Genomic DNA, 13,924 nt, shown 5'->3' on the forward strand with positions numbered 1-13,924 from the left:
ACAATATGTATTCAAAAGTTCAGTTCATGAAATATTTCTGGTTATAGGACTGCAAGAAATGACTGACAACAATACATATTCCCTGCAGTTTAAGGATGGCACATATTGAATTAATGTGGCCTACCAAATGAGGATTGGAACGGGGCCCCATCTGAACTGTCCACATCATCATAATCATCATCAGGGATACCTTCCAGGGGCTTCTGGCTATTAATGATCGAAGTCAACAAGTCTCCTAGGTCATTGGTCTCCGGTCTTTCTGGGGGTCCACCACCAGTCTTGAAACGCTCCCTACGTGCAACGGCATTTGTCTTCTTTAAGTTTATTTTTATGTTTTTCCACAGGATCTTAAAAAGATGAGACAATATAAAAAAATAAAATTCTGTATGATGCTGTTTGTAATATACTTGGATCAAAATGAAGCAACATTTCAAAGTGACTGACAAGTAAAAGTAGACCAACAATAATACAGTAGCTTACCTGAAGTTGTTGAAGTGTCCTGTTGCTTACTTTGTCATTTGAGTTAAATGCATTGCAAATTGAAGTCCAAGCAGTCTTTCTTGTTTTCTGTTGCTGAATCATGCTATGTATTCTCAATAATTGGGTGGTTTGACACAATTTGCTTCAAAAGGGTCCTTTCAAAGTCACTGAAATTCTTTGAACGTTGTCTTTTACCTTTGTCCATTGTTTGGTTGGGTGATTTACTCCAGTTCCACACAATGTTAATGTTTCTTAAGCGTCCAGCCCTGGTTTTTGAAGAAACCTCAGGTCTGTACCAAGTGCACAACATTACTCTAATTGGGCTTCACAGAGAGTAGCTAGTTAGTCTTTATTAACCTAAGTCTGCAACTCCCTAGTCGGGTACTACTTAATCTCAAATAAAGCAATGTCTCGGAAAGCCATTTTTTAAGTCCGTATTAATTTAAGTAGAATTAGCCTAGTCCTTATTTATTTTAAACTCTGTCTGGGAAACCGCCCCGTAATGTCCAGATTAAATCCAATAACAACTCAGTATCGTTATTTGCAGATGATATTTTGCTGTACATCTCTGACCTTCTGTCCCAAAAATTCTTAAGATCTTTAACGAATTTGGCTCAGTCTCTATAAAATCAACTGGAATAAATCTAATTTTCTGTTGAACAACGGACAGGTGACATCAGCTATTAGTGGTACAATACCAACCCAAAGCAAAATTACATATTTGGGCATCACCATTCACTGCAGAGACTTCTCAGATCTTTTGTGTAAATAAAGATCTTATTATTGCACCATCCGGTCTCCCTGAAGATTCTTCGATTCGACAAATCGGCCTAAGAAAATCCACAACAGGAGTGTTCATGCATTATTCCAAGGTGGTTAGCCCTTGTGCTAAGCTTGTAGTCACACCAGTTAATAGTCTACTTTTGAAGAAGTTCCTTTCCAAGTGAAATTGGATACAAACAGCAAATACTCTATTAAATTGGCTGAATCAATTGTATAAGTGTAATCTTTTATTTTAATGTAACTGCCAGCAACGAATGCGAACACCACTACAAAATGGCAAACACACTGTATAGTGCACTATTTCCGTGATAGGGAACGGTTTTGAACACAGCTAGAGAAATGTGAAGCATAGTAGTCTTCCTGAATAAACTTTTTAGAAGCTATGTTACCCATACTCACCATTTTGTTTGAGTGTGTTAGAATGCTGACATTGCTCATGACCACTAAACACAAAGTAAAGCTGAGGCTGATGGGAATGTAATTAGCTTTGCAGGCATTTGGTCATAATCCAAAGTATTGGACAAACTGATATGTTGACTTGAATGAGGCTCTAGAGGAAATGTTAAAGGGTTTGCAAAGTTATTACAATTCATGTAATAAGGGGAAAATGAATGTGTGAATAAAACCTTACAGCAATCCATCTGATGTTGAGACATTTTACTCAAAACCTTTAATGTTAACCTCATGGTGGTGCAAGGGGAAAAGTCAGGGAATTCCAGAAATTACTAGGATACATCATCTGGGAATCATGAGTGTCTCTACCAAAGTTGAGTTAATCCATCTAGTAAATGCTAAGATATTTCATTGGATAAGTGAGTGTCTGTAGCATTAGATTAAAAGTGTGAATCACCAAAGGCATTTGAATGTCTCGTCTGGGCACTGTTTCATGCTGACAAAGACAGTTATAGGAATATCCGACAGCAAAAACAGCTGATCACTCGTGAGTTAAATGTATGCTACATCAGAGTTTATTAGGCTAAAGTTATTGGAGATATCTGAAATTTCCTCCTTGATAAAATGAACTACAGAAAATTGCTGGTAGTTCCATTAAAATAAAAGGTTACACTTGATTCAGCCAATTTAATAGGATATTTGCTGTTTGTATCCGATTTCACTTGGAAACGAACTTTTACAAAAGTAGACTACAGAGAAAGTTCTGATCTTCTTACCTCAACCCCCTTTCCCTTATACCCAGGCATTACCTCATCTGATCTGTGTACCATTTGGGCGTCTACACAAGGCTAAAAACATGTCAAAATATGGTCAATTGTCCTTCTCATGCCGTATCTTTTCCATTAAGCACTCTCCCTCCTGCATGTGCTCCTCAGTTATACAACAAGGACATTCTAGGACACGAGATAACACAAATGCATGACATGAGATTACGGTCATGACATCAGGGTCCTGGAGGCGTTATTTCAACACTGCAAGTTTAAGAAGTAAATCCTAGTATTTTAAATTTGCGATTAATCGTGATTAATCACAGCCCATGACAGTGATTAACTTGACTAAATTTTTTAATCAATTGACAGCATTAGTTTAAATAAATGCAAACAACCCAGAGCAGTTTTTTCTCCTATCCCATAGATGTGTGGTGTAGTCAGACCTTCCTTCACAGTGCTGTGGAGATAGAGCTGGCAATGCGTGACTACACATGTCCCAACACACCCCCTGCATGGTCACACACTACAAATCCCCAAGGCCACGATTAATAAATCACATAAGTACTATAATTTCTTTAAGAATATGGATAGTAAACCCAGGAACAAGCTTATTTATTTTAATGAGAGACTCATGAGTTTAGGAAGCTTGTGGAACAGAGACTAGCCAGAGATCAGGCATTGGATCCCTATAGACGCAAACTGTACATTACATGATAGTACATGTAGCACTCAACCATGCATGTGTTTAAATGTCTGTGTGGCTTCAGAGTGCATCTTTGTGTGTGTGTGTGTGTGTGTGTGTGTGTGTGTGTGTGTGTGTGTGTGTGTGTGTGTGCGTGTGTTTGTGTGTACAGTCATAACATGTCATGCTAAAACACTCCAACTGTGCCCAAGAGAGTTTGATCTTAAAATGCTCTGAAAAGCTTTTCTCACCAAGCTTTACCCTTTTCAGGCCAGGAAAGGAAAAATGTCCTGCGCTGATGAGTGTGTGTGTGTGTGTGTGTGTGTGTGTGTGTGTGTGTGTGTGTGTGTGTGTGGTGCGAGTGCGCGTGCGTGCGAATAACTCAACTAAGACACAGAGCAGAGGAGATGCTGCAGTATGACAACAAATTACATCAAAATGTTTAAAAAAAAGGACCTGTAATGTTGGAGCTTATCGGTCTTTACAAATGTTGTGTGATCCGCCATCTAGCTGCCAATTGAATAGGATTGCTGTATATCCTGCACTTTATTAATTAATTTAAAGCTTTAGTGCGTAACATTTTTATATTAATGGACGTCCGTTACACTCAAGCCATTGTCAAATGAGTTGATACAAAGCTTACTAAGACTATCAGCTCCACAATACTCTCTGTATTTCTCAGTATGGCTTTGTTTAGAAATTGGTGTTGTCCAGTGCCATTCACATGCAGAAGCTTGAGTTTGAGATTATTACCTCTTCTGAAGAGTCCATCCTGTTTTTTTAATCCTCTGTGTCCTCTTTGGCTACAAGCAACGGCATGGAGAAGGGGTGGGGGTGGTGCGCAATCACGGAAGGCTTGTATCATGTTAGTCTTGCTTTGCCAGACCTTCCTGCACAGCGCTGAGGAGGAGGGTCTGGATTTTCCACACAGCATTCAGGGATGGGAGAAAAACATGCTCTGGTTTATTGGCATTTCTTTAAACCAATCACAATTGTCATGGGTGGCGCTAAGCGCCGGATGGAGCCAAGGTGCTGCTGAAAAATATCCTCGGAAAGGAACTTGTTTTGATGGAACATGCGTACGTTGAAAGGTTGTTTTATATGGTGCTAAAACAGTATCATAAGTATTTGTAACTTGTGAAACACAATGCACAAATAAATGCAGAGGGATCTGTATCTGTAAGGGCAATGCACAAATAAATGCAGAGGGATCTGTATCTGTAAGGGCAATGCACAAATAAATGCAGAGGGATCTGTATCTGTAAGGGCAATGCACAAATAAATGCAGAGGGATCCATATCTGTAAGGGCAATGCACAAATAAATGCAGAGCTATTTGTATCTATAAAGGTGTATCTGTGTCCGTGACTCTTATTTGTAACTCATATTTCATCTTTTGTAAAAGAACTTCGTATTTTTCAATGTAAATATACGTGTAAATCTCCTTCTACGTGTGTGGGTACTTTTGAGACTGTTTTTCCGCGCTGTTTGTGGTCAGAAGATATTCGTAACTCAGGTGACAATTCCAGCACTCTCCACTAGATGGCGGTGTTAAGTGACGATCCCAGCACTCTCCAATAGATGGCAGTAATGCAACACTTATGGATGCCAACTGCTCTTAAACCACATGAAGAAGCCTTGTTAAATGTTTCAGAGAGACGGTTGGCACCATGGACATAATAGAATCTACTTGATGTTCCTCCAGGTAAGTTGATATTATTAGGACTTTGTCGTCAGATAAATTACATTTATGTTTTCAGCATCATTGTTGCAGTGCATTTACAATTTCCTTTGTGTTGTTATGGTGGAAGTTTGCTACTTTTTAGAGTGTGCTAAAAGCAAATAGCGATGCTAACTTAACTAGCTCGTTAAAGTCAGGAATTTGAAGTCTGAAATATTAAGCGCTGCTTAATCTGTTAGTGGGTCCAGTTTGAAAGCTAGTGAATATATTTGGTAGACCTATCATATGAAACTAGATGATCTAAGGAATCAATCGATGATGTTGTAAGTTAAACTATAAAGAATTTAAATTTAACATTTGCTCGACATATTGTAACCATGTTATTAGTACAGTAATTGCAACACACTGGGTTAAATACATGCTTCTCCTGTAAGACAAAATGTATGTGCAGTTGTACACTCTGACAAAAAATGATAGCAACATTTAATCACTAAATCTGCCATGTTTTACAGATCTGACTGATCAGATGCTGTCCTGGACACCTGTTTGATGAGGTTTACCTGGACCCACAAGACTCTCCTCACAGTATGAAGGTATTGTGGGACAGGTGCCATACTTCTGCCAAGTGATGATGGTCTGAAGACAACACAGCAGCATCAGGACAGATTCAGTATCCACAGGATGACTTCTGTGACCTGAGAGCCTACATTACCAGCTGACACATCCTCAGTAGAAAATAAACCCTTTAGTCTGGGTGAGGACATGATCTGGACTGTTATCTGCTACTCTGTGCATTATGTATACACACTTTATATTTACATTTCATTGACTATGAATAAAGTGCTTTATTTCTATGCAGGGTTTGGTCATTTTTAAGTTCAGTAGTAAGGCTCCTTAAGTGTTATATAACATGTTTTTTTCACAAAGACGTTTAAACAGGTGATGTCTGATTAATGCATGTAGAAGGGTCAAACACTAAGTCCTTTTAACATCCTGACTATATAAATGTAATCCTTTAAGACAGGTAATAGTGACAGTAAGCAACACAAAACATTTAACAGTTATATACTTTATTGTTTTGACAGATGACAATATTAAAGGGTATAAAGGGTATAAATCTAATCTGCAGCTTGAAAAACATTTCACAGCATAAAAATAACGGACGGATAAAAACTTCAAGTGAAATTTGATTAGTTACTTTGTGAAACAAGAGTCCCTTTCACACAGCCTGATCAATGTCTATGGACAGTACAGTCCTTACAGTAGCAGTTGATGCTTTAGTTACTGAGCAGTTGAGAAGTATGACACCTGTGGAGCAATAACTTCCTCCTGATGGTTTCTCATACTTTGAGGAGAGTCTGGTGGGTCCAAGTACACATCATCAGTGGTCAGTCAGATCAGTAAAACACAGCAGATTCAGTGTTAGATTGAACTAGGCTATCATTTTTTATCACGATGTACAACTGCACATACATTTGGTCTTGAATAAAGGAGCAGTGTTGTGAAGGTGCTAGTTCTGGGTTTATCACCAGGTTCACTCAGGTATGTCAGCCAGAACACCACTTAAGGCAAATATTCCAGAGTTTGAAATGAAGAGCTGAGAGATGGTTCTTATTCTGTTTATTTCTTCCTTTTTCTTGTTTGAGTTTGACTGTGTGTGCTTCCTATAAAGAGAGAAACATAATACAAATGAATAAAGGAAACATACTGTTTGTATATACTCATTCCACCTTAAGCAGTAATAACATTACCAAACATAATATAAACAATAGTCGGAATATGGCTATATATCTCAAACTCCAATTCAACCGCTTATTATATGGGATTCTCAGACATTTTCGCCCATCTGTTAAGTTACTGCTAACATAGACAACACTTCATGTTATGAATGATACGCTTTAAAGCCTCCAACAACAAAACGGCTGGATGCTTTTATTTTGAAAATCCAGCAAAGCCTCGCTAGATAAGCCTTGATAGCGGTACAGAAAACAATATGTAACACCACTTACTTCTTATTGTACTCAATCACAAAAGTATATATATATATATATATATATATATATATATATATATATATATATATATATATATATATATATATATATATATATATGGTACATCCACATCAAATAGCAGAAATAACAGCTGGTTTAACGAAGAAATACAATATCACGATGCAGCAGATAGCCTATACTTACTATTTTCATTTACTCTGAAGAAAAGGTACTGCTCACAACTACAATCCAACTGACCGACTAACTGTATCATACTTAATAACTGTCACGTCAGCTAGCTACCAGCACACACTTGGCCACCCTGTTAACAGCAATGGATAAACGGGAGTAAACGTGAAACATAAAACACAATATGATCAACTGTACTAAATAATAGCAACACTAACATAACTTAGCGCTTAATAATATTTCAGACTGCCATACAAAGACCAAGCAAGCCCATGTTACAAGCCTGACTTTAACTAGCTAACTAGCTAAGTTAACATCGCTGATTAAGCTGTACAAGAACGTGAATGTTAGCACACTCTAAAAAGTAGCGAACTGTCACTGCCGCCATAACAACACAAAGCGTATTGTAAATGCACTGCAACAATGATGCTGAAAACATGAATGTAATTTATCTGACGACAAAGTCCTAATAATGTCAACTTACCTGGAGGAACATCCATTGACATATATTAACAACATCAAGTAGATTTTGCGAACAGTGTAGCTAGGCTTCTTCACAGCTTTCATTTATTTTAACAGCGGTTGGAATCCATAAGAGTTGCATTACCGCCATCTAGTGGAGAGTGCTGGGATTGTCACCTGAGTTACGAATATCTTCTGACCACAAACGGCGCGGAAAAACAGTCTCAAAAGTACCCACACACGTAGAAGGAGATTTACACGTATATTTACATTGAAAAATACTAAGTTCTTTTACAAATGATGAAATACGAATTGCAAATAAGAGTCACGGACACAGATACACCTTTATAGATACGGATCCCTCTGCATTTATTTGTGCATTGGCCTTACAGATACGTGCATTGGCCTTACAGATACGGATCCCTCTGCATTTATTTGTGCATTGCCCTTACAGATACGGATCCCTCTGCATTTATTTGTGCATTGCCCTTACAGATACGGATCCCTCTGCATTTATTTGTGCATTGTGTTTCACAAGATACAAATACTTATGATACTGTTTTAGCACCATAGTTTTAGTCGTGCAACAGAAAACTCAGATTGGACAGACAGTCTAGCTAGCTGTCTGGATTTACCCTGCAGAGATCTGAGGAGCAGTTAACCATAGTCCTCATAAATCGACCAGAATTTAAAATTGCAACACAAAGAAAGCGAATGGTAATGGACATCTGGCCGAAAAGAGTGACATCCAACAATCTAGCAATCCCGGAAGTGGAACATTGTGGATATAGACTAGTATCATGTGGATGCGCCGACAGTGTTGTTGTAATTATTTAGAATTCCTCATGGGGGAGACATAAACTACTATGCACTATAGCTTTAAACAATATAGTACAATCTTTTTTTTTGTAATTCAAGTTTTTTTATTGCTTTTTCCTTTGGTTCAGTGTATCATATACAGAGACATTTCTTGTTACAGTACAAATAAAGAATTTCAATCAGCAGCTTTAACATCGATATTAAAATAACTAGGTGGGTTATCTATGCAGTAGATTTTAACATCTATACATTAATTTAACCTTGTACGTGTTACAGGTTTATCAGTTAGTGGGATATATGTTCAAAAACTATCCCATGCTGGTGCTTTACCCTTGTTTACAGTATTAATCCTGTTTAGCATATGCTCATATGAAGCTGTTTTTATCATGGCGTTAGCCCACTCTTGTAATCCTGGAGTTTTAGGCGTTTTCCAGTGTTTAAGTATCATACTGGCAGCCACTGTAATGCCAACCATTAATTCAGAAAACTCTTGATATTTTGTGTAATTGACTTCAGTCATCTTGTAGACAATGTCTTGGAGATATTGGTAAATTTATTCCAGCCCAGTTGCCTAAATATTCCAAAATGATTCTCCAGAAGGGCTGGATAGTTGGCCATTCCCACATACCATGTAATAAAGTAACGCCACTTCTTTCATTACTCCCATTCTATATAATCAGTGGTGTCCAATAGTATCTGTGTACTATTTTATATTGGGTGAATTTCTCTTTTGCTTCCCTTGTGTATTTTCTCAGATATAATTTTCAACCATTCCCCTCTCCGCCACTACAATTACAATCCTTAGTCTTTCTCCCATATTACTCTTTGTTTATCACAGTCATTACTATGCAATTGGTTGGTTGTTTTATGAAATACAGAAGCTCGCTGGCGCTCCTCGGGTAGTTTGGAGAAGTCCATGATGTGGTTTTCATCTCTGTACTGAATCTTTGAGGTTATACAGCTCCTGATTTGTAGGTACTTCCACAATGAGCTTGTATTTTCTTGATAAGTCCAAGTATGACACGAACACGTCCCCTTCAAATAGATCAGCAATGTTACACATACCACTATTATGCCATTTCTTCCAAAATACTGATTTCTTCAGATTTTAAATATAAAGTTATGCCATAAAGGAGGAGTGGGATTGTTTACAATGTGACAATTTAAACATCTTATGTATTTTAGTCCAAATTTCTGTGGAGTGTGACATGATAGGATTAAGTAAATTAAGTGACCACTGGGAGAATCTATCTATAAGTGAAAATGGAAACAATCTTTAGACAATCTTATCTAATGTTAAAAACAAAAAAAAAACAATCAAGACCATTACGTTATTAAATGTTTTTAATATGATGTAGTCTATATAACACAAACTCTGGCATAATAAAATGCAAATGTAACTTTTTTATTGGTTCTTTGGGCCTCTTTGTACGAACAGGTGTAGAATAAAGAAATTGAAGAAAAAAAAATCTAAATGGATAATGGTGTCTTCAAATATTTAGACAAATGTGGAATGCATGGTGCTTCAAAAACTTTCAATCAAATTGTTCATATCTGTTTTGGTATTTAATAACATCTCATTTCTGACAGTTATCTATCCCTGCAGGTAGTCAGCATTTATTGTTCAAGGTTCTAGTCTTTGCTTTATTAAAGAAAAAAGAAATGCCTCTTCCTGCTGAGGGGCAACAGGAACCCTTTGTATTTTTATTAGTGTGTTGTGTTACTAACCCGTGACTTCAACGAACAGGAACAATTAGCAGGAGGCATATATTGTGCAAATATAGAATCCCAATTAAAATACTAGAGGAATGAGGTAAACTAGCAGACCATACATTGATTGGATCACAGAAAAATCAGCATACTCAAATTAACACTGTCCGATTTGATTTCAACACTTTTACAGTGTCTATATGGGTCCACACCACCAAGTCTTAATTTAACTTTTTGAGAGTTGGTACCTTAACACTAAGTTAGTTTAATTACTGACTCTTCTTGGAGTGAAAATGTAAAAAAAAAGGCATTTTTAGGCCTTTATTTATAGAGGACAGTTGAAGACATGAAAGGGGAGAGAGAGGTCGAAAGACATGCAGCAAAGAGACACAGGTTGGAATCGAACCCACAGGCACTGCGTCAAGGAGTAAACCTCTATGTATGGGCGCGCACTCTACCAGGTGAGCTACCCAGGGACCCATTTCCAGATATCTTCTGGGCATTCACAAACACTTGGATAAGCGACCTGCGAAAGTTGTCAGGGGCAGAAATACTCAGTGTCTGGAAGAAAGTTGTGAATGACACAGAGTGAGTGATGAGAAAAAAGACATTGAGGGAACAAGACAGACTAGGAACAACAACAAACGTTTTAGAGCGTATTTTATGACCCACAAATAAAACATTTAATGGATATTAGTGGATAATTTCCCATTTTTGAACCAACCTGGCAACACTGCATTAACACTAGCTAGAGGGCTGCTTGATCACAGAGCTTCTATCTGCTAGGGCTTCAATCTGCTCAGACCATGATGGCCTTACAGCAGAGGTTGCGACGTATGTTTACATGAATGTCTTTAGTAATATCCAACATATTACTGATTTCTGGTCAATTTGATGAACCTACAAATATAAGGTTGCTGTTTTACAAGCAGTCCACGTGGAGCTCTGTGCTGCCGACAGGCGACAGTGGCGATGGGACAAAGCTCCAGAGAGCCGGGAATGACAGCAGGCGGGTGGGCAGTTGTCAGAGACTGTGCAGAGCACCGGAACAAAATCACTGACTGTATGAAAATGACATCCAATACACAAGATTCGCTCAGTGGTTTCTGTGACATGAGAAATACTTTCAAAATACTAATGACCCAACTAGAGGGCGCTCTTGGTTTAAAGAAAAAGGCTAAAGGAATGGGAATCAGTGTGCTTTCAACCCTTTGTTAAACAGAGAGCAGCATCTAGTGGGCTCAGAAAATAAAGAAAATGCTTCACACAGCTTCATTTGGACATCACTACCTATAGGGCCTTAGCCCCACCTAGTGGAAAAGTCACGCCATGCCTGTTCGTGCAACTGACTGCTGTGCTGTGGTTTTTGTTGAAATTAGTTTACTATTAGTTTTTACTTTCATTCCAGATCAATATGATTGGCTTGTATCATTTGTATTATAAAATAGTAAACATTTACATTTAAAACAATTAATTAATAAATTAATTTATTACACAGCTTGGTTAAATACTTGGATTCTGACTGGTCAATCACAGCATTCTGCAGAATGCTATTTCTGTTTAACAGACCACTGACATTTTTAAATCAATATTTATGTTCATATGGAGATCATACTGCTGATCAGTGGATCACAAATGGAGAGAGGGGTATGAGTAGCCATGTAATAAGCGGGATAATGTAGAGCGAGCCAGTCATTATTGTGAGTTGAACTCTTGTATTTCGCAATAATGATCAATTCACTCTACAATATCCCTTACATAGCTTTGTGTGAAATTTCATGCTGAGCAACTGGGGTTGTGTTTGTGTCCTATTGTTTCAGAATAAAGCACTTTAATAGTCCATCCATCTCAACTTCTGTGAAGTGTTTGGGGATAGCAGACAAGACAAGATAGAAAAGCTCATATTAGCACCAGTGAACTTTGTTTGTCCCTCTGATTATTTCACCAGATACCTCTTTATAAACTGAGTCACAGTCAAGATAAGATCTCTCTAAAACTGATAAAAGAACATCTAGTCCTACTTAAACTGTCCTCCCTTTTAGTTTAAAATTAAATAATAGCCAAAGGCGTAAGGAGCAGATGGTGTGAAACTGTTTTTATCAGCAATTATACTCTCTAAGATTCAAGTTTGGTACAAAGTAAAGGTGCGAGCTGAGAGCCTAAGCTCAGATCCTACAGTAATGTTTGGGACCAGTGAGCGTTTCACTGCCCCTCACTAGTAGAGTATGTCTGTTTTTTGTTTTTTTCTGGTGTCACATTCATTGTCACAATCGCGCTGGAAAACAAAGTGTTAACCTACTACAGCTTTCTGAAACAGTGCGCAAAACTGAAAACATTCACTTGATATCTTAATAAACTTTAACTCCTTTCTGCTCATCGATCGCTCTGTATTCACCATCATTATCTTACACGCTCCACCACACACACACACACACACACACTAGAGCTGTCAGTCTTCTTCTATAATACCATTCAAATTCCATTTGTTATTTTTTTTTATATTTGAATACTATTTGAATATTTAATACTCAAATGCAGCCTGTTACAAATGTAAAAAAAATGTACTACACTATTCAGATGTATGCATTGTCAATCCCACTATTATGGTGTAAGATCACTTTCAAAAAGATGTATGCACAACTTTAAGCATTCATATTCGTATTTTTAAACATTTGTGCGTAAATTAACTTAGGCACGCAAAATTACATTTTCATGCACGTGAGTCAATAAAATTACATTTGTGTTTTTATGTGAGTGTGACTCTAGAAGCTATGACTGTAAACATTCATGAGTACAACTCTGATTTCTACGACTACGAATTCTTCACTATGAACACAAATTCAAGTTTGTGGGTACGAGTAAAGAACAGTTGAAATGACGTCAATGCCGTCACAGGGCAGGTAATCAAACCTCGATTCCATCTAACGCGCATGCGTCAAAGGCAAAAGATGGCTAACAACAGACCTGAGGCTGCTAGCCTAGGCTCAGCATCACAGGTAAAGTAAATAACGCGTTTATTTAACATTTTTTATATGATTTTACTATTTTGATAGCACTTTATAAAGATATACATTTCTGCAACTCATAGACGTTATTGCTTTAGTTTGCAACCTAACAATATTTACTTGCTGTTAACTCTAGCTAGTGCTAGACGACGTTAGCGTTGATGAAGTGCTCTGTGTGAAAGTAACGTTATAGTTAGTGATGTTAGAACTTGACATGTTTCGCCGATTGACACTGAACTGCAACATATGCAATAATGTTACTTGAAATAAACTTAACTGCTATCATATGTTTAGCAATGTCGACCAGAGCAGTAATGACAACTGAGCCAGACGAAGTAATTGCTTTAGCTTGCAAAATAATGATAACGTTAACTTAGCTACGCCTATTAGTTTGCAAACATCAAACAGTTGTAATGTTTTGAATGTCTATCTAGCCTAACGTTACATAATGTTGAATTGGTACGGCTAAGTTAACGGTACCATGTATTGCATCTAATATGTATTTTGGCATTTACAGGGACCACTGGCTACTCAGTTACTGCAGCGTCTGGAATCAAGGATCACTGACACGTTAAGTCAACCATACTGTAATTTAGACTACTTCCAGTACGTTGTAAATCAGGAAGCCTTTATTCTAATATCTGCAGCTACCATTTTAAACATCCCAGCTGAAATTGTGGAGTGTCTTTTATCCCTTCAAAGAATGATCCACGCAGCTCTTTCCCAAGAGAGTCCCTGTGTTTTTATTAGAGAAGGAGGACGCGGCCGACCAAAATTTTGTTTTTCTGAGGAGCTGCTGTCCTGGCTCATTGACATGCCCTTATCAGTGTCTTGTATCGTCAACCTGCTGGGTGTCAGCCAAAGTACAATTTTCCGGCGTATGCATGAACTCGGGTTGTCCACGAGACGTTTACATACAGCAGTTTATCTGACCGTGAACTGGATGATGCTGTCCTC

The 13,924-nt window shown here is 37.7% G+C and overlaps 1 long non-coding RNA gene across 1 annotated transcript; it reads left to right on the top strand.

Annotated features, from left to right (window-relative positions):
• Positions 1–4,780: 4,780 nt before the first annotated feature.
• Positions 4,781–5,642, top strand: LOC120567090. The gene is made up of 2 exons (XR_005640518.1): positions 4,781–4,812; positions 5,301–5,642. It is a non-coding gene; the product is annotated as an uncharacterized LOC120567090 (long non-coding RNA).
• Positions 5,643–13,924: the final 8,282 nt, after the last annotated feature.

This window comes from Perca fluviatilis, chromosome 10 (assembly GCF_010015445.1).
Source record: "Perca fluviatilis chromosome 10, GENO_Pfluv_1.0, whole genome shotgun sequence".
NCBI classification, from domain to species: Eukaryota; Metazoa; Chordata; class Actinopteri; order Perciformes; family Percidae; genus Perca; species Perca fluviatilis.